This window comes from Ambystoma mexicanum, chromosome 5p (genome assembly GCF_040938575.1).
Source record: "Ambystoma mexicanum isolate Mex_15411 chromosome 5p, UKY_AmexF1_1, whole genome shotgun sequence".
Lineage (NCBI taxonomy): Eukaryota > Metazoa > Chordata > Amphibia > Caudata > Ambystomatidae > Ambystoma > Ambystoma mexicanum.
The window spans coordinates 740,098,368-740,122,023 of record NC_090930.1 but is presented as its reverse complement, the minus strand read 5'-3'; the positions used below and the strand labels follow the sequence as shown (position 1 = coordinate 740,122,023).

General features: G+C 41.5%; 8 non-coding genes across 8 annotated transcripts; 4 read left to right on the top strand and 4 right to left on the bottom strand.

The window, feature by feature from the left end:
• Positions 1–8,897: 8,897 nt before the first annotated feature.
• TRNAQ-CUG (transfer RNA glutamine (anticodon CUG)) lies at positions 8,898–8,969 on the top strand. The gene has a single exon. It is a non-coding gene; the product is annotated as a tRNA-Gln (tRNA).
• Positions 8,970–9,876: 907 nt separating this feature from the next.
• On the bottom strand, positions 9,877–9,948 carry TRNAQ-UUG (transfer RNA glutamine (anticodon UUG)). Its single transcript has one exon. It is a non-coding gene; the product is annotated as a tRNA-Gln (tRNA).
• Positions 9,949–12,322: 2,374 nt separating this feature from the next.
• Positions 12,323–12,394, top strand: TRNAQ-CUG (transfer RNA glutamine (anticodon CUG)). The gene has a single exon. It is a non-coding gene; the product is annotated as a tRNA-Gln (tRNA).
• A 4,611-nt stretch (positions 12,395–17,005) lies between these two features.
• On the top strand, positions 17,006–17,077 carry TRNAQ-CUG (transfer RNA glutamine (anticodon CUG)). The gene has a single exon. It is a non-coding gene; the product is annotated as a tRNA-Gln (tRNA).
• Positions 17,078–17,990: 913 nt separating this feature from the next.
• Positions 17,991–18,062, bottom strand: TRNAQ-UUG (transfer RNA glutamine (anticodon UUG)). Its single transcript has one exon. It is a non-coding gene; the product is annotated as a tRNA-Gln (tRNA).
• Positions 18,063–19,287: 1,225 nt separating this feature from the next.
• TRNAQ-UUG (transfer RNA glutamine (anticodon UUG)) lies at positions 19,288–19,359 on the bottom strand. Its single transcript has one exon. It is a non-coding gene; the product is annotated as a tRNA-Gln (tRNA).
• A 2,359-nt stretch (positions 19,360–21,718) lies between these two features.
• TRNAQ-CUG (transfer RNA glutamine (anticodon CUG)) lies at positions 21,719–21,790 on the top strand. Its single transcript has one exon. It is a non-coding gene; the product is annotated as a tRNA-Gln (tRNA).
• A 913-nt stretch (positions 21,791–22,703) lies between these two features.
• Positions 22,704–22,775, bottom strand: TRNAQ-UUG (transfer RNA glutamine (anticodon UUG)). The gene has a single exon. It is a non-coding gene; the product is annotated as a tRNA-Gln (tRNA).
• Positions 22,776–23,656: the final 881 nt, after the last annotated feature.

Sequence of the window (23,656 nt, the reverse complement as noted above, 5' to 3'; positions counted from 1 at the left end):
CCTGAAGTCACAAGTCACATCTTCCTTACCATAAGGGCAAGAAGTGTACACCAGGAAGTTCCCCCCATGCCGGGTAAAAATCCTGTCCGGTGTTGTATTGTCATCACTGTCACTGTCAAAGCAGTCCTTGGGGATTGGCCCTAACAGTTCATTACCTAAATCTATGGAAAAATGTCGGTCATCAACCGCCATTCCAATAATGGTGCCTGCGGCTAGAGTAATACTCTTTAAGTCGTTGTTATCCACCTCTATTGGAATGGTGTCATGTTCTATGTTGACTAATGGAGTTGGGTTTACCCCCAACCCTTGCTGTTGGAGAGAAGCGTTTAGATGTATGTAAGCATCAGGGTTTTTCAAATGTTGTCCTCTTTTAGCTTTCACTTCCAGGGAGAATTGTCGGGTCCTTTCTGGGATGGTGACCTCCTCTTTGATCTGAATTTCAACTGCATAAGGTAGCAATTGAGCCGACCTAAATGCTTTTTCTGGATCATCAAAGCCCATGGGATTATCCGCTAATCGGGACCAAGCTTTGAAGTTTATTAAGTCCAAACTAATGGCAAAGCGATTGAGAATGTCACTGCCTAAGTAAAAGGCGGCAGGGACGTCTCGCACGACCCAACAATTGTGGACTATGCTCTTGTTGCCAATGGAGATTTTGAGCATACACCTGCTTGTCAGGAGATGTTTGGAATTATGTGCTTCCAGGTCCATTTCCCATTTGTCTATCAGTTTGAAGGTGGGAATGGCTGGATCTTTTGGGAGTTGGCGAAACATGGCTTCGCTGATGAAGCTCTTACCATTGTTCACGCACACTCGAGCGAGAACAGAGTCCTTCCCATCATTTACCTGAACAGGGATGAACAAATGCTCTCCAATTTGCTGAATATCAGCCAGGCTCTGAGCTGATTTCACATCTTTCTGGACTATAGGAGTGGGAGTTTCTGATTGTATATTAGTATAGAATTTCAGAGTGTTTCCTTCCAGCGTGGAATACCACCTTAAACTGGAAGGAAGGTTGATTTTCAGAAATAGAGAGGACCCCCCATCACCAGTCTGTTGTCCTACTGCTATTACTGTCACGTCTGGAATTTGGTTGTTCTGGAAGTGAAATTCTACTTGGTCAGATTTTTGTTCAACCATGTGGCAGGTGCCGTTTAAACTAACATGGTTGACACTCTGTTTTAATTTTATTGGTCGGCTAGTTTGGGTCCAGAGGACCTTGTTTACGCAATCTATTAAGGGTGACAACCTCCTCAGGAGGTCATTCCCTAGTAAACAAGGGGTGCCCTCTGGAGTCACAACTATGACCGGGTGTTTCAACTTGTGTCGCCCAATTTTAATGTCCAAGTCTGCCGTCCCCTCGACGTGAATTTCCTTCCCGTCAAAGTTCTGAAGTTGTCCAGGAAGTGAGGTGAGAGGAATTTGATAATTCCCTCCCCTTCCTGCATTCAGTTCATCAAAGGCCCTTCTGGACAGAAGGGTAGCTTGAGATACCGTGTCCACCAGCGCTGAAATCGTACCCTGCCCCTGTACTTGTACCGGGGCATAATATCTTCCCTCCTTCTCCTCAAGGGGGCACAGATAATGCACATTTTCGGACAACTGGCGGGCTAACTTTCTGGTTTTGGACATCGCTAGCGAAGAGATTTGGGCAGAATTCTGTGGAGAGCCTTGGGAATCTGAAAGAAAAAGTTGGCAACTGGAGATCAGAGCCATTGTGGGTTCTGGGCCGCCCCCCCCTTTTTGGAGGCAGTCCTCAGGATGGGTTTGAACCAGGGGATTTTGGTATTGTGGGTTCTGGGATGAGATGATGGGCGGCGGTAGCTCAGTCTCCATATCTCCCCAGTCTGGATTTGCATCCCTAGGGACCCATTTTTCTTTGGGAGGAGTTCCCCCCTCTCTGAAGGAGAAGATCCTTTTCCCAGGATCCTCTGAGGATCCCTCTCCCTCAAATTGGAAGATCTGTACCTCCTCCTCAAACTGAGTCTGTTTGGGTCTTTTGTTTCTCCTACCACCCCTCTGCTCCTTAGGAGGCAGACTTTCAGGGGCAGGAGATTTTGTTTCTGGTTCCTGGGTTTCCAGGGGCTGTTTACAAGTGAGGAAGGAAGCTTTCTCCAAGGCTTTACACCCCCCTTCCCCTTGTGCCTCCTCCCTGGGAACCGGTGAGTGATCGGGGTGCTGCCCCCGTCATTGTTCTGGAGCATCAGGTCCAGAGTTGGGTGCGTTCTGCGCCTGCACGCCCATCTGAGGGTTCTGCTGAGCCCTCAGTATGTGACCCAGATCCCGCGCCATGTTTTGAACCTGGCGCTCTAACTGGGAAACCCGCTCAGGCTGATACGGGGACCTGTTTTCTCCCCTGGGCTGATCCCGGGAAGGGTAGCTGTCCCTCCTCTGGTAATACCCCGGGTTGGGAAGATTTGGGTACCCCTCCACCCTTGGCCTCCCCTCTCCCGGATTCAGTGGTCTGGGCTCAGGGAATTGGGGAAAGAAGGATGGATGGTTTTGGGGCTGAAAGTCGGGTGGATATCTGGGGAAAAAGTTCTGCCCAGGGTTTGGTAAATTTCTGCCCTCCTGTGGAAAGTTTGGAGGGAAGTTCCCTGGGTTCGGTGCTCGGTTGGATCCCCCCCCTTGGGCTGGGGGAGTCCGCACATAACCCAGGATTGGACTGTTACCTTTGTAGCGAGGACTTACATAGTCAGGAGAGCGAGGGACCCCATTGGGGGGACTACCTCTTTCACTCCCTGCCTGTGACTGTCCCGAGGGATTTCTGGGTTTAGGATTATTAGGTGCAGGTAGGTTTTTAGGCCCCCCCATCTCCAAATCCAAAACGGGGGTGACCTTTACCTCTGCCACCTTGGCAGCAGCAGGGGTGCTGTTGGCTTTGGGGTTTTTCTGGGCATTACTTTTTGCTATCTACCGGTTTCTGCACCTCATAGATCCGGGTAGCCTGTTCAATGACCCAGTCTAAAGATCTTTTCTCGTGAAAATCCATCACGAGCTGGGTCATTATGTATTTGGGCGAGGCATGAAAAAATGTATTAATGAATTCTCTACTGTCTGTGCGCACCCTTCTGGTGGTCTGCGCAAAAGCACGTTTCAGTTCTTGCACAAATTCTTGTGGGGCCTGATCCTCCCCACATTGCAAATTGTAGGCTGCCTTGTGAGCCTCTTGAGGATTTCTGTGAACAGAAAAATGTTTCAAGATGGCCGCCTTATAGGTGGACCATCTTAAATGATTTTGGTCCTCCAGCCCCGCAAAGAAACTGGAGTATTCCGGGGAGAAGGTCCACTTTACATATTGAATACAGCTTTGGCTGTCCTTCAAATGGAAAGTCTCCATCATTTGCTCAAACAACTCTAAGTGCTCCCAAACAGAATACTTAGCGTTCTTATGGTAAGGCTTGATGACGCTCCTGATCGCCTTAATCTGCTTTAAGGGGTCCTTAAGCAAGGCCCTTTTTGCCTTACTGGCCCTTTTGGTTCGGGTAACCCTGGTCCATTCATCTTCTGACTCAGAGGCACTGCTCCCAGAGGTTCCCGTCAGATCTTCCAGGTTTTCCCGGATTCTGCGAGCCTGGGAATGGCTGGCAGAATGTGGGGACCTGGTCTCCTGTTTCCTGTGGTGCTCAGAGGAGTCTTCAGATCCCTCCTTGCGGCCAGGATTTGCTGGGTACCCCCCCACTGACCTAACTGGGCAGAGGTTTTCAGAATGCCCTTAATGGGCCTACTCTCCTGGGGTTCCCCACTAAATTGCACTGTGCTTGGGTGCCCATACCCGGATGCCCGCCCCTCCATACCTGGGTGGTACTGGCATATGAGCCCCATACTTCTGGCTGGATAGTAGTCTGCCATCCCTGTGGCCCAGTGCTCATGTGCGCCAGGGAACATGGGGGTGGCAGAGTCCAGGGACTGAGAGGTATGAGGGCCTCTGGTACTAGGGCTCCTGAGGTTATGCTCCGGAGCTTCCCTTTCCCAGCGAACCTCATCTCTATCCGCCCCTGCTCCCTGTTGCAATACAAGAGCCTGCATTTGTGCCTTCAGTTCCTCAGTTAAGGCCTTACTAGACTCTATCAGTCTCTCCTGCATCGCTACCTGTTGCTGGAGCCTATCATTGTGCTGGCAGAGAGCCTCATTCTCTCTCTGTGTTTCCTGATTGGTCCTGGAGCACTGGGCCAGTCTTTGCTGCAGGAGGGTTACCTCCTGAGCTGTGTCCCTATTGGCCTGTTCCTTTCTTGCCAGAGCATCCTCCAACCTCCTGGTGTGCTCTAGCAAGTCCTGGTGTTCTTTTTGGAGGTCACCTAGTCCCTGATGGGTCAGGTGATTTTCTTCCATTTTTCTTCTTAAGTGGCAGACTTCCTGGCCTAAGGTGTCCCTTTCCTGACTAAGAGCCTGCATTTGTGCCGCCAGGTCGTCCCTCTGCCTTTGAAAGGCACCAGCTTTCTGGCGTTCTTCATCAAACTCTGCCTGGGTATCCAGGTCTTTCAAAATCAGCTTGTTGCTCTCTGCCTTCACTCTATCTAGATGACTTTGCAGGGTGGCTACCTGCTCCGTGCATGCCCTGTTAAAGTCTAATTGTTGCTCCAGCTTTTTCTGGCTCTGCAGTAAGGAGTCCAAACTGTCTTGGTGCTCCTTCTGCAGGGCCAGAAATCTAGTATCCTGGTCAGCCTTTTCCTGTTGCAGTATATCCATGTCCTCTTTTATTATAATGATATACTGCCTACTATCATTTTCTGACTCCTGGCTCCTCTGCAGCCTCTGCTCAGAAGAGTCCAGATCAGATTGGGCCTTCTGTAATGCCAGCAGTTGCCTACTCGCCAAATCTTGGCCTTCAGCACATTTGTCCTGCATGGCTCCCATATGTAAATATAAATATGCCGTTACCCTGGCAATCTTGTTGTGCTCATCCTTGGCCTTAGAGGACATATATAGTTCACTCAGGGCCACATGTAAGGGACCCTGGTCTCTCCATATATCTGACCCTGTTTCCGTGATCTGGGGTGTGATGGCCTGCAACCAGACTGTTTGGTCCTGGTGAGTCCACTCACCTCTCACAAAAAACTTATGTAAGAAGTGCTCTCTGGCTATTTTCATGTCTACTAAGGTTGTCATTCTAGAGATTGGTCTCTGTCCTGACTTACAGAAGTTTGTATTTTATTTTTGCAAAACAGACCTTTTCCTAAGAGCGTTCCTTTGAGGAGTGCTTTACAGCGTAACACAGCGTGGTGATCCAACCGGATATGTGTATCTGGTCAGCTGGCATGCTGTATTAATCTGCACAAATGGTAGATCTAACCCAAACGTCCGGCACGAGCCCCCAATTTGTAAGAGGATTCAATTCAACACTACAGCTAAGTCAACGCCTAGTCTATAATACTGAATGAAAACCCTTATTGATATATCTTTATGTCCAGTTCATGCGTTCTGGATGACTACCTCTATATAACACCCCTCTCTTGGAATCCTCCTGACCCCACTGAGCCAAGAAGTAGTTCTGTTTTTGCAAGTTAAAAGGTTTATTTGATAATTTAAACAATAGATATATATATCACACTTTAGAATAAATTAATAATTGAATATCACACTTAATCTGATCAGTAATCAATAATGGATAGTCTGGCACTAGCACACTTCTTTATAATCAATGATGAGTGGTTATAGGATGGATAAGATAGCACAATACTTTTATGGTTTCAAATGGATGCAATGTGGAATGAAATGCAGTACAGAAAATAACTTGATAGGATTTCAGCAAAAGACAATGTAATCACTTTCTTGGACAATTCACCCCCCCTTTTATGCAATGCAAGGAAATGGAAGGAAGGCACACAGTTCTCAGAAATGCAATCAAATGTGATTCAGTTCACCCCAGCAAGCTTAGACTACAGATCGGAGTTTTAAACACAGGCCCAAAATGCTTTTACATGTGCTGGCAATGAAGTGAAAAATATGCTAAAATGCTTTTAATTCCCCCTAGAGGTTCAGGTTGATGATTAGTTGGTTTAAATTAGTTCAGGCTTACTTTAGCAATATTCTAGGAATGATTGGCAGGTTAAACAAATGTTTTCTTTAACGGAAGGCAAGCAGCAGCAGATTTTTACACGTGGAGGAATTTGCAAATCACGGCAAATTTTTCCGAGTGCGCCGGGTGCGATTACAGCGGAACTACAAGGACTAGCAATATTGTTTTGGGCTCAGCTTCCGGATGAAAGTTACTGCAAGTCTCTAGGACAAACGGTCGCGGAGATATGAGCGATATGGTAAAGGTCGTTTTTCAGATTTGAAATTTTAAAGTTAAAAAGACAAGTGACAGCTAGCAACTGGAAAATGACAGGTGACAGTTAGGAGGCAGTTCTACTTAGATTAAAATAGATTGAATTATATTATTTTAACTAAGAGATTAGTTCTACACAGTTTTGCTATGTACTCACAATATATTTAGAAATAGAATGGGCCTCGCCACGGATCTGGTCAGGTTTTAGACTGCACTCTGGTCTGGTCAATGCACTTCACAGTGATCTGGGTCAGCTCTCTGGTTCTGCTAACAGCGGTCTGGGTCAGCTCTACTCTGCTGGTCTGGTCTGGGTCTCTGAAGGTGGATAGATTGAAGTCTCTATGTTAGCTCTCTGGAGGTTGATGGAGGCAAAGTATGGATTTTCCGGCAGAGCGTCCCGCAGCAGATGGAAATGAATGTCCCTATCTGTCCTGTCTGTCTGCTTTTATCTGTTTTTAAAATGGGTGTGTGTTCAGCATCACTAGACCCTACCCCTCTCCATTTGTCATTGGCCCAATTCTCCCCTCTCCCATGATTGGGAAAGGAACTGTGAGTCAGAGTGATGCTGTAGGTTTTATGGGTCAGAGGATCCTCCCCTGTCAAATTGCACACAATCTATATTTGATAAAAAAAAACATATTTGCACAGGTACACATTTGTTTAAAATTACACGCACCCATCACATATCACAGGAGGTATACCCTGTCCAAATCTGCTCTTCCTGGGGGCTTGCATTCAGAAATGGCAACATTTGCACTTTTTAACTGATTTTGCAATTTCGGACATTAACCCAAATTTACACACATGTGCGCAAGGAGTATGGACATTAGTTGATGAAGTGTCAGATTTTTCACATGCACACATTTTGAGTAATATCCTCTTTTCCGCTAAAACCCCCCTGAACATACCACCGGGTCCTAACACGTCTTAAAATGTGGGCAGAAAAATCACAAGAATTATGGTATCATTTAAATAATTTTCACAAGTCCGTACTATGAGTTATTCATCTTTTTAGAGTTATGTTCTGGCCCCAAAGGGGTGTGGTTTTTTCAGGTCACATGGTACAGAAACCAGTCTTTCCAGTTTCTGCCAAGCTCAGAGACCCTGCCCCTCCCAGATTCTGCCAAGAGGAAGCTGTTTTACGACATCTGCAATAAACCATCTGCCTGGGTGAAGGGGGTTGCATTGTTCAGAGCTCCTGTATTCTGTGGGGGCTCCCCTTAATTCAATTATCAGAGAGATGGCATATCCTTAGTGTGGCCAGCAGGAAACAGCCAGGCCTGGGAAGTTACTTGTGAATCAAGTTTCACTCCTGATGGGGGTAGTTGCCAGGCAAAATTGGAATCTCTTTAAGCCAGTTTTTAGCTACATGTCATTTCTGTTCCCCAGTTTTCTGCATTCAAATAACTAACACATTTTTTACATATGCAGCTAGAATGCTGATTCTAAGTTTAAAACTATGACATTTAAACAATTGCAGCCTATGTGACACTCAAAAGTAGGTCACTCATTTCTTTTAAACATTTAGATTTTTAGTGTCTTTCGGTCCAAATTTACTTAAACTGCTGAAATCCACAGCTCAGGCAGTCTTGTTATAAACCTTCAAGTCACTTCAGAATATAACTTTACATTGTATCCACCTCTCAGTAAGTCTTTCTTTGGCATGATTTGGGTTCATTTATTCAGTTTTCTACATAGTCTGGTGGTTTTAAAATGCCGGCTTTCTGATAGTGGTGTGTACTGGTACTGCACCCATTTTTGGGATTTAAGAAATGAATTCCCCACAATTCTAGGTTGCTTTTGGCAATCAGCATTGCCATTCCCAATGGTTTCAGACTACTGTGTGGGTAGTCCAATGGTGGTTTTAGGCAGTGCCCTTCTGTGCCCATAACATCGGCAACAATGAGCGGCAGCCTATTCTTCATGCATTTCCCTGTACATTTTCTGGGAAACTCTGGCCATCATGATGTTTTCCATGTCAGTACTGCACAGTTTTGAGGTAGGGCTCGGATGCATGGGTAAATACATCCCACAGAGCATGTTCCTTAACATTGAGTTAAGTTTGAAAATTTCAAATCTTTTATGTATGTTTCCGATGCAGATCTGCCCATCGACTCAGAATGACCTCACTGTTCATACATTTAAAAAAAATGCATAAAGGTTAAGGTGCTAGGCACAAAAGTGGATTTTTATGAAAAGTTATGCCAGAGAGTGAGAGCGAAAATGAATACCCTACACCACTAACCTTATGAATATTACTATCTTTGGCCTATAATTTAAGACAAAAAGGAGACAAAGTGTGTTAGAGCAAGAGAGAGGTTCCGCTGGATTCAAAGTCCAAAGTGCTAACCATTACACCATGGAACCCTTGTTGAGCAGAGCTTTATAAGGGCAATGAGAATATAGGGCACAGTCAAGATTTTTACTGACCTATAGTAACCGTTTACTGATATTATATCGAAGCAGCACTGTTGCTGTTGGATGCTGTGCAATCGCAAAGTATTGGCTTCATGCCTCATTTGGATCAAATTCTTCCTCTGGAGTCTAATGATATAGGAATATTACATATTTTCTCTGATGTGCTCTGTTTTGCCAGAATGAAGTGCATCATGCTACTGAATATGTGGGTTCCATGGTGTAATGGTTAGCACTCTGGACTCTGAATCCAGCGATCCGAGTTCAAATCTCGGTGGGACGTTGGGGCTCCTTCTCTTTTAGAGTTGCCTTTCATTTGCAGATAGATATAACAGCAATAGCTTTGCTTTACAGCCCATTTTGATGGCAGTCTTCTTTGACCAAAGAATATTAATAGTTTCTGGGGATGACTCTCTTTTGCCACAAAGAAACTGCCCACTCTCATATCTCCAAAGCTCCAAGGTATAATGGCTATTAAACTGGCTTTTGATCTCAGTGATTTGCATTGAAAGCCCAGGAGGCCCCTAAAATCAGTTGAATTGTTTCCTGATAATTTAGAGTTTATTTCTTCTTTCGAGAAAGGTGTGATCCAAATAAAGTAAGTACATTTAAACAAGGGCACTTGATCAGTAAATGCACTACTTTCTAGAACTCATAACTCTTGTAAGTTATACAAAGTTTGCTCTCCATACAGTTTGTCAGCTCAAAGAATTACATTTTTTACACATTTAATAAGACCATCAAATTGCTTGAAACATAGGAATGATTGTGAAAGTGAATATGATTCACCAAAATAATTGTATAACATTTTTTAATGTTAATAAAATAGGGCTTTTTCCAATCTTTTCACATCAATGTTGTTTCTGCATGATCCAGTGAGCAGAGAATCTACTGCACATAGTCTGTAGATTTTTCTTTTCATAGAGTTAAGGTTGGACATTATTCATCTGTGGAAAATGTTTCTGAGAGATATCTGGGTGCCCACTCTGATTGACCTTAGGGATTGTACATTAACGATATGTAGTTGCATCACTGTATTGGTATCAGGCACCAAAGTGCATTTAAATGTAATTTCGTGCAGAGAGAGAGAGAGTGTGAAAACGGCTACCTGAGTCGACTGAACTTCTGAATATTAACTCTGTTGAATTGTAATTTGAGAAATTAGAAAATGGAGTGTAAGAGCAAGATAATGGTTCCACCGAGACTTGAACTCGGATAGTTGGATTCAAAGTCCAAAGTGCTAACCGTTACACCATGGAACCTTTGCGAGATGCAGCTGAGAGCATTGAATCAGAAATGGCAATATAGAGCACATTTACAATTTTTACAGATTCATAGTCCCAATTGACTGATATCATACAAACACAGCGATGTTGTCGATTGACGTTGTGCTATAGCAATCTCTGTGCTTTATAGATCATGTAGATCAAATTCTTCCTCTTGAGGCATATGATTAAGCAATATTAAATATTGTTTCTGACTGCCTCTGTTTTGGCATAATGAAATTCAGCATTTGCGTAAGTATTTAGGTTCCATGGTCTAATGGTTAGTAGGCTGGACTCTGAATTTAGTAATCCGACATGTTATAGCTATATTTTGTTTTCCTTTGGGTGTATTGTCATTTTATGCACATAGATTTCCTAGCAGTGGCTGTGATGAATAGTTCAATTTGATAGCAGCTTTCTTTTGAGAATTTGAAAAAAAAAGAATTAAATAGTCTCTCTGGATGACTCTGCTTTGATTTCTATGTGCTCATTCCTTTTGCGTTTCAGAGGGATTGACCAACATATACAACAGTGCTTGGAAGACCTCTTCCTCCCTCATGGCATGTAAAGCTAACCTCTCTCCTACCTTGTGTTTTTTTACTTTTTAACTTCCCCTTCCGAGTCATGATCATGTAACTGAATTTACATTTTTAGATTTTAACTGCAGTAGTTGCTTGTTTTTCATTTTTATTTTTTGTGTACGCATACATCCCTTTTTGTGGGGAGGGGGGAGTGATGTCTGTTTACTTAAATTAGCTAATATAGGTCATTTTATGTCCGCTTACAATATGTGTCAGGATTTTTTATGTCGTTTCCAATCAATGTCTAATATCAAGTGGTTTGCAGCAGTCATACAAAGGCACGTAACACCCCCAAAACACCTACATAAGTTAGAAATACTCCGGAAGAGTACTCAGTTTATGAAAAGGCGGTGAATCCCAAATAGAACTGTAAATGTAATCTAGCAAGCAGACCGTGCACCCCTGTTTGGAACTATGACCTGTGTGTTGCCCTCTATTAACAGAACAATGTAACTGCAGCCCATGTCACATAAAATAGAAAGTAGAGATTATGCAAATTAACTCCCAGTAGAGCCTGGTGTCACCCCAAAAGGTGTCATGCTTTTCACACCAAGAAACATCCACACATAGATCCCTGCAAACCTCAAAAACGTACAGGAAACCCTGTCCAGCGCTTTGCTCCCAGAGGAGATAAGGTTGAAAAACCACCCTATGTTAAAAGTGTCCATAATCCATGCCAGCTGCCCTGTCTATAGAACCTGGCCGGTTGTGGCCGTTCGGGGCCTAGGGGCATGAGTGGAAGGGTTTAACCTGCCTGGGTTCTTGGGCATGGTTTCATCATGCCTCAGTTTACAATGGCACTCTGCCGCTTTCTCAGGCTTTAAAGAAGCTTGACTCCAGCAGAGCAAAAGATCTGATTATTTCCTTACATGTTTTGTACGTAAGAATGCGGATGGTGCTCTGAGCCTCCTATGGTGGTTATTAAGCATGGTATACATACCATAGCATGTAACTGTGCCTACAAATGGAACATTTTGTTCATTTATTAGGGAGTTGTGAAAATGGCAAAATCAAATTGCCATTACTGACACAGACCAGCTGCCGCTGTCCAGACATTCCGTCGAAAGACATTTGGTCGACGTAATTTGGTCGAAAGCCAAATGGTCAATTTTTTTATTTATTTTTATATATATGTTTTAGGTTGTAGTGTAGGGAAAAAAAGGGTTTTTTAGAAAAAAAGGGGGTTGGGGGGACCCCCCCCCAAACCTCCCCCCCAAAAAAAAAAAAAAAGTGAAAATAAAAAACAAAAACAATTCGACCATTTGGTTTTCGACCAAATGGTTTTGACCAAATGTCCTGTCGACAAATTTTTTTCGACGAAATGTCTGGCAACCCAGCTGCCGACTGTTGCTATTGACAGGAGTTCCAGGTGAATAAACTGAGGAGATCACCAGTTCAATTACCTGTGAACGCATTTTGAAGCTCATTCACAACCAGTTCATGCCCGTTCTCTCCATTTTGGCTTTCTGGCTGGCCGAGGGGTCTTTCAGTAATGTTCTTTGCTAACCATTACACCATGGGCCCCTTGCTGGTGCAACCTGACAGAGTTGTAACAGAAATGAGAATCGAGATCTCATGCATCATTTTAACAAACTCATATTCCTAGCCCACGGATATTATGCAAATGTGGAACTGTTTAGTTGGTTGTTGCGCAATAGCAAACTCTTTGCTTTACAGCTCATTTGGATAGGATTTTTCCTCTGGAGGCATAAGATAAAAGAATATTGCATACATTCTCTAAAAGGCTCTTTTTTTGCTGCAATGACGTTCATCATGTCACTAAGTATGTAGGTTCCATGGTGTAATGGTTAGCACTCTGGACTCTGAATCCAGCGATCTGAGTTCAAATCTCGGTGGGACCTTGGGAATTACTGTGTTTGTTTTACTCTCAGTGTCTTCTTTTAATAGCAATGACACTGCTGTGTCGCCCACTTTCATAGCATTATTCCCTGGGTGCATTTGAAAAAAGAAAGATTTTCCATGGATGACGCTCTTTAGCCACAATGAAACCCACCACTTTCTGTGGTGTGAAAGACCCATGGTGTAATGGTAGCACCCTGGAGGTTGAACCCAATAATTTGCATTCAAATATCTGTAAGAGCTTACCATCAGTCGAACCTTTCCCTTATCGTTTATTGTGGATGTCTTCTTTGAAGAAAGGTATGATCCAACTAAAGTAAGTACATTCACGAATGGGCCCTTGGTCGGTACAAACAGTATTTATACACCTCAGGCCTTTTGTGAATTAAGAAAAGTGTGTTCTTCGTTCTATTTTTCATCTCAAACTGATACCTTCATTTTACAAACATGGAAAGACTGTTAAGACGCTTGATTAATATCATTGATTCTGAATATGGTCGCTTTTCATAGGATTAACCCTTTAACAATTTTGAAAGAGAATGGCGATACAATAGAGCTGCTTTTCCCAAAATGATATTATTAATGTTGTTGCTGCATCTTCAAGTAAAAAGAGAATCCATTGGGTCACAGATTGAGCATGTTTCTTAACATTGAGTTAAGTTTGAAAATTTCAAATCTTTTATGTATGTTTCCGATGCAGATCTGCCCATCGACTCAGAATGACCTCACTGTTCATACATTTAAAAAAAATGCATAAAGGTTAAGGTGCTAGGCACAAAAGTGGATTTTTATGAAAAGTTATGCCAGAGAGTGAGAGCGAAAATGAATACCCTACACCACTAACCTTATGAATATTACTATCTTTGGCCTATAATTTAAGACAAAAAGGAGACAAAGTGTGTTAGAGCAAGAGAGAGGTTCCGTTCGCTGGATTCAAAGTCCAAAGTGCTAACCATTACACCATGGAACCCTTGTTGAGCAGAGCTTCATAAGGGCAATGAGAATATAGGGCACAGTCAAGATTTTTACCTACCTATAGTAACCGTTTACTGATATTATATCGAAGCAGCACTGTTGCTGTTGGATGCTGTGCAATCGCAAAGTATTGGCTTCATGCCTCATTTGGATCAAATTCTTCCTCTGGAGTCTAATGATATAGGAATATTACATATTTTCTCTGATGTGCTCTGTTTTGCCAGAATGAAGTGCATCATGCTACTGAATATGTGGGTTCCATGGTGTAATGGTTAGCACTCTGAATCCAGCGATCCGAGTTCAAATCTCGGTGGGACCTTGGGGCTGCTTCTCTTTTAGAGTTGCCTTTAATTTGCAGATAGATATAACAGCAATAGCTTTGCTTTACAGCCCATTTTGATGGCAGTCTTCTTTGACCAAAGAATATTAATAGTTTCTGGGGATGACTCTCTTTTGCCACAAAGAACCTGCCCACTCTCATATCTCCAAAGCTCCACGGTATAATGGCTATTAAACTGGCTTTTGATCTCAGCGATTTGCATTGAAAGCCCAGGAGGCCCCTAAAATCAGTTGAATTGTTTCCTGATAATTTAGAGTTTATTTCTTCTTTCGAGAAAGGTGTGATCCAAATAAAATATGTACATTTAAACAAGGGCACTTGATCAGTAAATGCACTACTTTCTAGAACTCATAACTCTTGTAAGTTATAAAAAGTTTGCTCTCCATACAGTTTGTCAGCTCAAAGAATTACATTTTTTACACATTTAATAAGACCATCAAATTGCTTGAAACATAGGAATGATTGTGAAAGTGAATATGATTCACCAAAATAATTGTATAACATTTTTTAATGTTAATAAAATAGGGCTTTTTCCAATCTTTTCACATCAATGTTGTTTCTGCATGTTCCAGTGAGCAGAGAATCTACTGCACATAGTGTGTACATTTTTCTTTTCATAGAGTTAAGGTTGGACATTATTCATCTGTGGAAAATGTTTCTGAGAGATATCTGGGTGCCCACTCTGATTGACCTTAGGGATTGTACATTAACGATATGTAGTTGCATCACTGTATTGGTATCAGGCACCAAAGTGCATTTAAATGTAATGTCGTGCAGAGAGAGAGAGAGTGTGAAAACGGCTACCTGAGTCGACTGAACTTCTGAATATTAACTCTGTTGAATTGTAATTTGAGAAATTAGAAAATGGAGTGTAAGAGCAAGATAATGGTTCGGATCGTTGGATTCAAAGTCCAAAGTGCTAACCATTACACCATGGAACCCTTGCACGATGCACCTGAGAGCGTTGAATCAGAAATGGCAATATAGAGCACATTTACATTTTTTACAGATTCATAGTCCCAATTGACTAATATCATACGAACACAGCGATGTTGTCGATTGACTTTGTGCTATATCAATCTCTGTGCTTTATAGATCATGTAGATCAAATTCTTCCTCTTGAGGCATATGATTAAGCAATATTAAATATTGTTTCTGACTGCCTCTGTTTTGGCATAATGAAGTTCAGCATTTGCGTAAGGATTTAGGTTCCATGGTCTAATGGTTAGTAGGCTGGACTCTGAATTTAGTAATCCGACATGTTATAGCTATATTTTGTTTTCCTTTGGGTGTATTGTCATTTTATGCACATAGATTTCCTAGCAGTGGCTGTGATGAATAGTTCAATTTGATAGCAGCTTCCTTTTGAGAATTTGAAAAAAAAAAAAATTAAATAGTCTCTCTGGATGACTCTGCTTTGATTTCTATGTGCACATTCCTTTTGCGTTTCAGAGGGATTGACCAACATACACAACAGTGCTTGGAAGACCTCTTCCTCCCTCATGGCATGTAAAGCTAACCTCTCTCCTACCTTGTGTTTTTTTACTTTTTCACTTCCCCTTCCGAGTCATGATCATGTAACTGAATTTACATTTTTAGATTTTAACTGAAGTAGTTGCTTGTTTTTCATTTTTATTTTTTGTGTACGCATACATCCCTTTTTGTGGGGAGGGGGGAGTGATGTCTGTTTACTTATATTAGCTAATATAGGTCATTTTATGTCCGCTTACAATGTGTGTCAGGATTTTTTATGTCGTTTCCAATCAATGTCTAATATCAAGTGGTTTGCAGCAGTCATACAAAGGCACGTAACACCCCCAAAACACCTACATAAACTAGAAATACTCCGGAAGAGTACTCAGTTTATGAAAAGGCGGTGAATCCCAAATAGAACTGTAAATGTAAGCTAGCAAGCAGACCGTGCACCCCTGTTTGGAACTATGACCTGTGTGTTGCCCTCTATTAACAGAACAATGTAACTGCAGCCCATGTCACATAAAATAGAAAGTAGAGATTATGCAAATTAACTCCCAGAAGAGCCTGGTGTCACCCCAAAAGGTGTCATGCTTTTCACACCAAGAAACATCCACACATAGATCCCTGCAAACCTCAAAAACGTACAGGAAACCCTGTCCAGCGCTTTGCTCCCAGAGGAGATAAGGTTGAAAAACCACCCTATGTTAAAAGTGTCCATAATCCATGCCAGCTGCCCTGTCTATAGAACCTGGCCGGTCGTGGACGTTCGGGGCCTAGGGGCATGAGTGGAAGGGTTTCATCATGCCTCAGTTTACAATGGCACTCTGCTGCTTTGTCAGGCTTTAAAGAAGCCTGACTCCAGCAGAGCAAAAGATCTGATTATTTCCTTACATGTTTTGTACGTAAGAATGCGGATGGTGCTCTGAGCCTCCTATGGTGGTTATTAAGCATGATATACATACCATAGCATGTAACTGTGCCTACAAATGGAACATTTAGTTCATTTATTAGGGAGTTGTGAAAATGGCAAAATCAAATTGCCATTACTGACACAGACCAGCTGCCGCTGTCCGGACATTTCGTCGAAAGACATTTCGTCGAAAGACATTTGGTCGACGTAATTTGGTCGAAAGCCAAATGGTCGATTTTTTTATTTATTTTTATATATATTTTTTAGGTTGTAGTTTAGGGAAAAAAAGGGGTTTTTAGAAAAAAAGGGGGTTGGGGGGACCCCCCCAAACCCCCCCCCAAAAAAAAAAAAAGTGAAAATAAAAAACAAAAACAATTCGACCATTTGGTTTTCGACCAAATGGTTTCGACCAAATGTCCTGTCGACAAATTTTTTTCGACGAAATGTCTGGCAACCCAGCTGCAGACTCTTGCTATTGACAGGAGTTCCAGGTGAATAAACTGAGGAGATCACCAGTTCAATTACCTGTGAACGCATTTTGAAGCTCATTCACAACCAGTTCATGCCCGTTCTCTCCATTTTGGCTTTCTGGCTGGCCGAGGGGCCCTTCAGTAATGTTCTTTGCTAACCATTACACCATGGGCCCCTTGCTGGTGCAACCTGACAGAGTTGTAACAGAAATGAGAATCGAGATCTCATGCATCATTTTAACAAACTCATATTCCTAGCCCACGGATATTATGCAAATGTGGAACTGTTTAGTTGGTTGTTGCGCAATAGCAAACTCTTTGCTTTACAGCTCATTTGGATAGGATTCTTCCTCTGGAGGCATAAGATAAAAGAATATTGCATACATTCTCTAAAAGGCTCTTTTTTTGCTGCAATGACGTTCATCATGTCACTAAGTATGTAAGTTCCATGGTGTAATGGTTAGCACTCTGGACTCTGAATCCAGCGATCCGAGTTCAAATCTCGGTGGGACCTTGGGAATTACTGTGTTTGTTTTCCTCTCAGTGTCTTGTTTTAATAGCAATGACTCTGTATTGTCGCCCACTTTCATAGCATTATTCCCTGGGTGCATTTGAAAAAAGAAAGATTTTCCATGGATGACGCTCTTTAGCCACAATGAAACCCACCACTTTCTGTGGTGTGAAAGACCCATGGTGTAATGGTAGCACCCTGCAGGTTGAATCCAATAATTTGCATTCAAATCTCTGTAAGAGCTTACCATCAGTCGAACCTTTCCCTTATCGTTTATTGTGGATGTCTTCTTTGAAGAAAGGTATGATCCAACTAAAGTAATTACATTCACGAATGGGCCCTTGGTCGGTACAAACAGTATTTATACACCTCAGGCCTTTTGTGAATTAAGAAAAGTGTGTTCTTCGTTCTATTTTTCATCTCAAACTGATACCTTCATTTTACAAACATGTAAAGACTGTTAAGACGCTTGATCAATATCATTGATTCTGAATGTGGTCGCTTTTCATAGGATTAACCCTTTAACAATTTTGAAAGAGAATGGCGATACAATAGAGCTGCTTTTCCCAAAATGGTATTATTAATGTTGTTGCTGCATCTTCAAGTAAAAAGAGAATCCATTGGGTCACAGATTGAGCATGTTTCTTAACATTGAGTTAAGTTTGAAAATTTCAAATCTTTTATGTATGTTTCCGATGCAGATCTGCCCATCGACTCAGAATGACCTCACTGTTCATACATTTTAAAAAAATGCATAAAGGTTAAGGTGCTAGGCACAAAAGTGGATTTTTATGAAAAGTTATGCCATAGAGTGAGAGCGAAAATGAATACCCTACACCACTAACCTTATGAATATTACTATCTTTGTCCTATAATTTAAGACAAAAAGGAGACAAAGTGTGTTAGAGCAAGAGAGAGGTTCCACCGAAACTTGAACTCGGATCGCTGGATTCAAAGTCCAAAGTGTTAACCATTACACCATGGAACCCTTGTTAAGCAGAGCTTCATAAGGGCAATGAGAATATAGGGCACAGTCAAGATTTTTACTGACCTATAGTAACCGTTTACTGATATTATATCGAAGCAGCACTGTTGCTGTTGGATGCTGTGCAATCGCAAAGTATTGGCTTCATGCCTCATTTGGATCAAATTCTTCCTCTGGAGTCTAATGATATAGGAATATTACATATTTTCTCTGATGTGCTCTGTTTTGCTAGAATGAAGTGCATCATGCTCCTGAATATGTAGGTTCCATGGTGTAATGGTTAGCACTCTGGACTCTGAATCCAGCGATCCGGTGGGACGTTGGGGCTGCTTCTCTTTTAGAGTTGCCTTTCATTTGCAGATAGATATAACAGCAATAGCTTTGCTTTACAGCCCACTTTGATGGCAGTCTTCTTTGACCAAAGAATATCAATAGTTTCTGGGGATGACTCTCTTTTGCCACAAAGAAACTGCCCACTCTCATATCTCCAAAGCTCCAAGGTATAATGGCTATTAAACTGGCTTTTGATCTCAGCGATTTGCATTGAAAGCCCAGGAGGCCCCTAAAATCAGTTGAATTGCTTCCTGATAATTTAGAGTTTATTTCTTCTTTCGAGAAAGGTGTGATCCAAATAAAGTAAGTACATTTAAACAAGGGCACTTGATCAGTAAATGCACTACTTTCTAGAACTCATAACTCTTGTAAGTTATAAAAAGTTTGCTCTCCATACAGTTTGTCAGCTCAAAGAATTACATTTTTTACACATTTAATAAGACCATCAAATTGCTTGAAACATAGGAATGATTGTGAAAGTGAATATGATTCACCAAAATAATTGTATAACATTTTTTAATGTTAATAAAATAGGGCTTTTTCCAATCTTTTCACATCAATGTTGTTTCTGCATGTTCCAGTGAGCAGAGAATCTACTGCACATAGTGTGTACATTTTTCTTTTCATAGAGTTAAGGTTGGACATTATTCATCTGTGGTCAATGTTTCTGAGAGATATCTGGGTGCCCACTCTGATTGACCTTAGGGATTGTACATTAACGATATGTAGTTGCATCACTGTATTGGTACCAGGCACCAAAGTGCATTTAAATGTAATGTCGTGCAGAGAGAGAGAGAGTGTGAAAACGGCTACCTGAGTCGACTGAACTTCTGAATATTAACTCTGTTGAATTGTAATTTGAGAAATTAGAAAATGGAGTGTAAGAGCAAGATAATGGTTCCACTGAGACTTGAACTCGGATCGTTGGATTCAAAGTCCAAAGTGCTAACCATTACATCATGGAACCCTTGCGAGATGCACCTGAGAGCGTTGAATCAGAAATGGCAATATAGAGCACATTTACATTTTTTACAGATTCATAGTCCCAATTGACTGATATCATACATACACAGCGATGTTGTCGATTGACGTTGTGCTATATCAATCTCTGTGCTTTATAGATCATGTAGATCAAATTCTTCCTCTTGAGGCATATGATTAAGCAATATTAAATATTGTTTCTGACTGCCTCTGTTTTGGCATAATGAAGTTCAGCATTTGCGTAAGTATTTAGGTTCCATGGTCTAATGGTTAGTAGGCTGGACTCTGAATTTAGTAATCCGACATGTTATAGCTATATTTTGTTTTCCTTTGGGTGTATTGTCATTTTATGCACATAGATTTCCTAGCAGTGGCTGTGATGAATAGTTCAATTTGATAGCAGCTTCCTTTTGAGAATTTGAAAAAAAAAGAATTAAATAGTCTCTCTGGATGACTCTGCTTTGATTTCTATGTGCACATTCCTTTTGCGTTTCAGAGGGATTGACCAACATACACAACAGTGCTTGGAAGACCTCTTCCTCCCTCATGGCATGTAAAGCTAACCTCTCTCCTACCTTGTGTTTTTTTACTTTTTAACTTCCCCTTCCGAGTCATGATCATGTAACTGAATTTACATTTTTAGATTTTAACTGCAATAGTTGCTTGTTTTTCATTTTTATTTTTTGTGTACGCATACATCCCCTTTTGTGGGGAGGGGGGAGTGATGTCTGTTTACTTATATTAGCTAATATAGGTCATTTTATGTCCGCTTACAATATGTGTCAGGATTTTTTATGTCGTTTCCAATCAATGTCTAATATCAAGTGTTTTGCAGCAGTCATACAAAGGCACGTAACACCCCCAAAACACCTACATAAGTTAGAAATACTCCGAAAGAGTACTCAGTTTATGAAAAGGCGGTGAATCCCAAATAGAACTGTAAATGTAAGCTAGCAAGCAGACCGTGCACCCCTGTTTGGAACTATGACCTGTGTGTTGCCCTCTATTAACAGAACAATGTAACTGCAGCCCATGTCACATAAAATAGAAAGTAGAGATTATGCAAATTAACTCCCAGAAGAGCCTGGTGTCACCCCAAAAGGTGTCATGCTTTTCACACCAAGAAACATCCACACATAGATCCCTGCAAACCTCAAAAACGTACAGGAAACCCTGTCCAGCGCTTTGCTCCCAGAGGAGATAAGGTTGAAAAACCACCCTATGTTAAAAGTGTCCATAATACATGCCAGCTGCCCTGTCTATAGAACCTGGCTGGTTGTGGCCGTTCGGGGCCTAGGGGCATGAGTGGAAGGGTTTAACCTGCTTGGGCATGGTTTCATCATGCCTTAGTTTACAATGCCACTCTGCTGCTTTGTCAGGTTTTAAAGAAGCCTGACTCCAGCAGAGCAAAAGATCTGATTATTTCCTTACATGTTTTGTACGTAAGAATGCGGATGGTGCTCTGAGCCTCCTATGGTGGTTATTAAGCATAGTATACATACCATAGCATGTAACTGTGCCTACAAATGGTATAGTTTGTTCATTTATTAGGGAGTTGTGAAAATGGCAAAATCAAATTGCCATTACTGACACAGACCAGCTGCCGCTGTCCGGACATTTCGTCGAAAGACATTTCGTCGACGTAATTTGGTCGAAAGCCAAATGGTCGATTTTTTTATTTATTTTTATATATATTTTTTAGGTTGTAGTTTAGGGAAAAAAATGGGGTTTTTAGAAAAAAAGGGGGTTGGGGGGACCCCCCCAAACCCCCCCCCCCAAAAAAAAAGTGAAAATAAAAAACAAAACAATTTGACCATTTGGTTTTCGACCAAATGGTTTCGACCAAATGTCCTGTCGACAAATTTTTTTCGATGAAATGTCTGGCAACCCAGCTGCCGACTGTTGCTATTGACAGGAGTTCCAGGTGAATAAACTGAGGAGATCACCAGTTCAATTACCTGTGAATGCATTTTGAAGCTCATTCACAACCAGTTCATGCCCGTTCTCTCCATTTTGGCTTTCTGGCTGGCCGAGGGGCCCTTCAGTCATGTTCTTTGCTAGCCATTACACCATGGGCCCCTTGCTGGTGCAACCTGACAGAGTTGTAACAGAAATGAGAATCGAGATCTCATGCATCATTTTAACAAACTCATATTCCTAGCCCACGGATATTATGCAAATGTGGAACTGTTTAGTTGGTTGTTGCGCAATAGCAAACTCTTTGCTTTACAGCTCATTTGGATAGGATTCTTCCTCTGGAGGCATAAGATAAAAGAATATTGCATACATTCTCTAAAAGGCTCTTTTTTTGCTGCAATGACGTTCATCATGTCACTAAGTATGTAGGTTCCATGGTGTAATGGTTAGCACTCTGGACTCTGAATCCATCGATCCGAGTTCAAATCTCGGTGGGACCTTGGGAATTACTGTGTTTGTTTTCCTCTCAGTGTCTTGTTTTAATAGCAATGACGCTGCTGTGTCGCCCACTTTCATAGCATTATTCCCTGGGTGCATTTGAAAAAAGAAAGATTTTCCATGGATGACGCTCTTTAGCCACAATGAAACCCACCACTTTCTGTGGTGTGAAAGACCCATGGTGTAATGGTAGCACCCTGGAGGTTGAATCCAATAATTTGCATTCAAATCTCTGTAAGAGTTTACCATCAGTCGAACCTTTCCCTTAACGTTTATTGTGGATGTCTTCTTTGAAGAAAGGTATGATCCAACTAAAGTAAGTACATTCACGAATGGGCCCTTGGTCGGTACAAACAGTATTTATACACCTCAGGCCTTTTGTGAATTAAGAAAAGTGTGTTCTTCGTTCTATTTTTCATCTCAAACTGATACCTTCATTTTACAAACATGTAAAGACTGTTAAGACGCTTGATCAATATCATTGATTCTGAATGTGGTCGCTTTTCATAGGATTAACCCTTTAACAATTTTGAAAGAGAATGGCGATACAATAGAGCTGCTTTTCCCAAAATGGTATTATTAATGTTGTTGCTGCATCTTCAAGTAAAAAGAGAATCCATTGGGTCACAGATTGAGCATGTTTCTTAACATTGAGTTAAGTTTGAAAATTTCAAATCTTTTATGTATGTTTCCGATGCAGATCTGCCCATCGACTCAGAATGACCTCACTGTTCATACATTTTAAAAAAATGCATAAAGGTTAAGGTGCTAGGCACAAAAGTGGATTTTTATGAAAAGTTATGCCAGAGAGTGAGAGCGAAAATGAATACCCTACACCACTAACCTTATGAATATTACTATCTTTGTCCTATAATTTAAGACAAAAAGGAGACAAAGTGTGTTAGAGCAAGAGAGAGGTTCCACCGAAACTTGAACTCGGATCGCTGGATTCAAAGTCCAAAGTGTTAACCATTACACCATGGAACCCTTGTTGAGCAGAGCTTCATAAGGGCAATGAGAATATAGGGCACAGTCAAGATTTTTACTGACCTATAGTAACCGTTTACTGATATTATATCGAAGCAGCACTGTTGCTGTTGGATGCTGTGCAATCGCAAAGTATTGGCTTCATGCCTCATTTGGATCAAATTCTTCCTCTGGAGTCTAATGATATAGGAATATTACATATTTTCTCTGATGTGCTCTGTTTTGCTAGAATGAAGTGCATCATGCTCCTGAATATGTAGGTTCCATGGTGTAATGGTTAGCACTCTGGACTCTGAATCCAGCGATCCGGTGGGACCTTGGGGCTGCTTCTCTTTTAGAGTTGCCTTTCATTTGCAGATAGATATAACAGCAATAGCTTTGCTTTACAGCCCACTTTGATGGCAGTCTTCTTTGACCAAAGAATATCAATAGTTTCTGGGGATGACTCTCTTTTGCCACAAAGAAACTGCCCACTCTCATATCTCCAAAGCTCCAAGGTATAATGGCTATTAAACTGGCTTTTGATCTCAGCGATTTGCATTGAAAGCCCAGGAGGCCCCTAAAATCAGTTGAATTGCTTCCTGATAATTTAGAGTTTATTTCTTCTTTCGAGAAAGGTGTGATCCAAATAAAGTAAGTACATTTAAACAAGGGCACTTGATCAGTAAATGCACTACTTTCTAGAACTCATAACTCTTGTAAGTTATAAAAAGTTTGCTCTCCATACAGTTTGTCAGCTCAAAGAATTACATTTTTTACACATTTAATAAGACCATCAAATTGCTTGAAACATAGGAATGATTGTGAAAGTGAATATGATTCACCAAAATAATTGTATAACATTTTTTAATGTTAATAAAATAGGGCTTTTTCCAATCTTT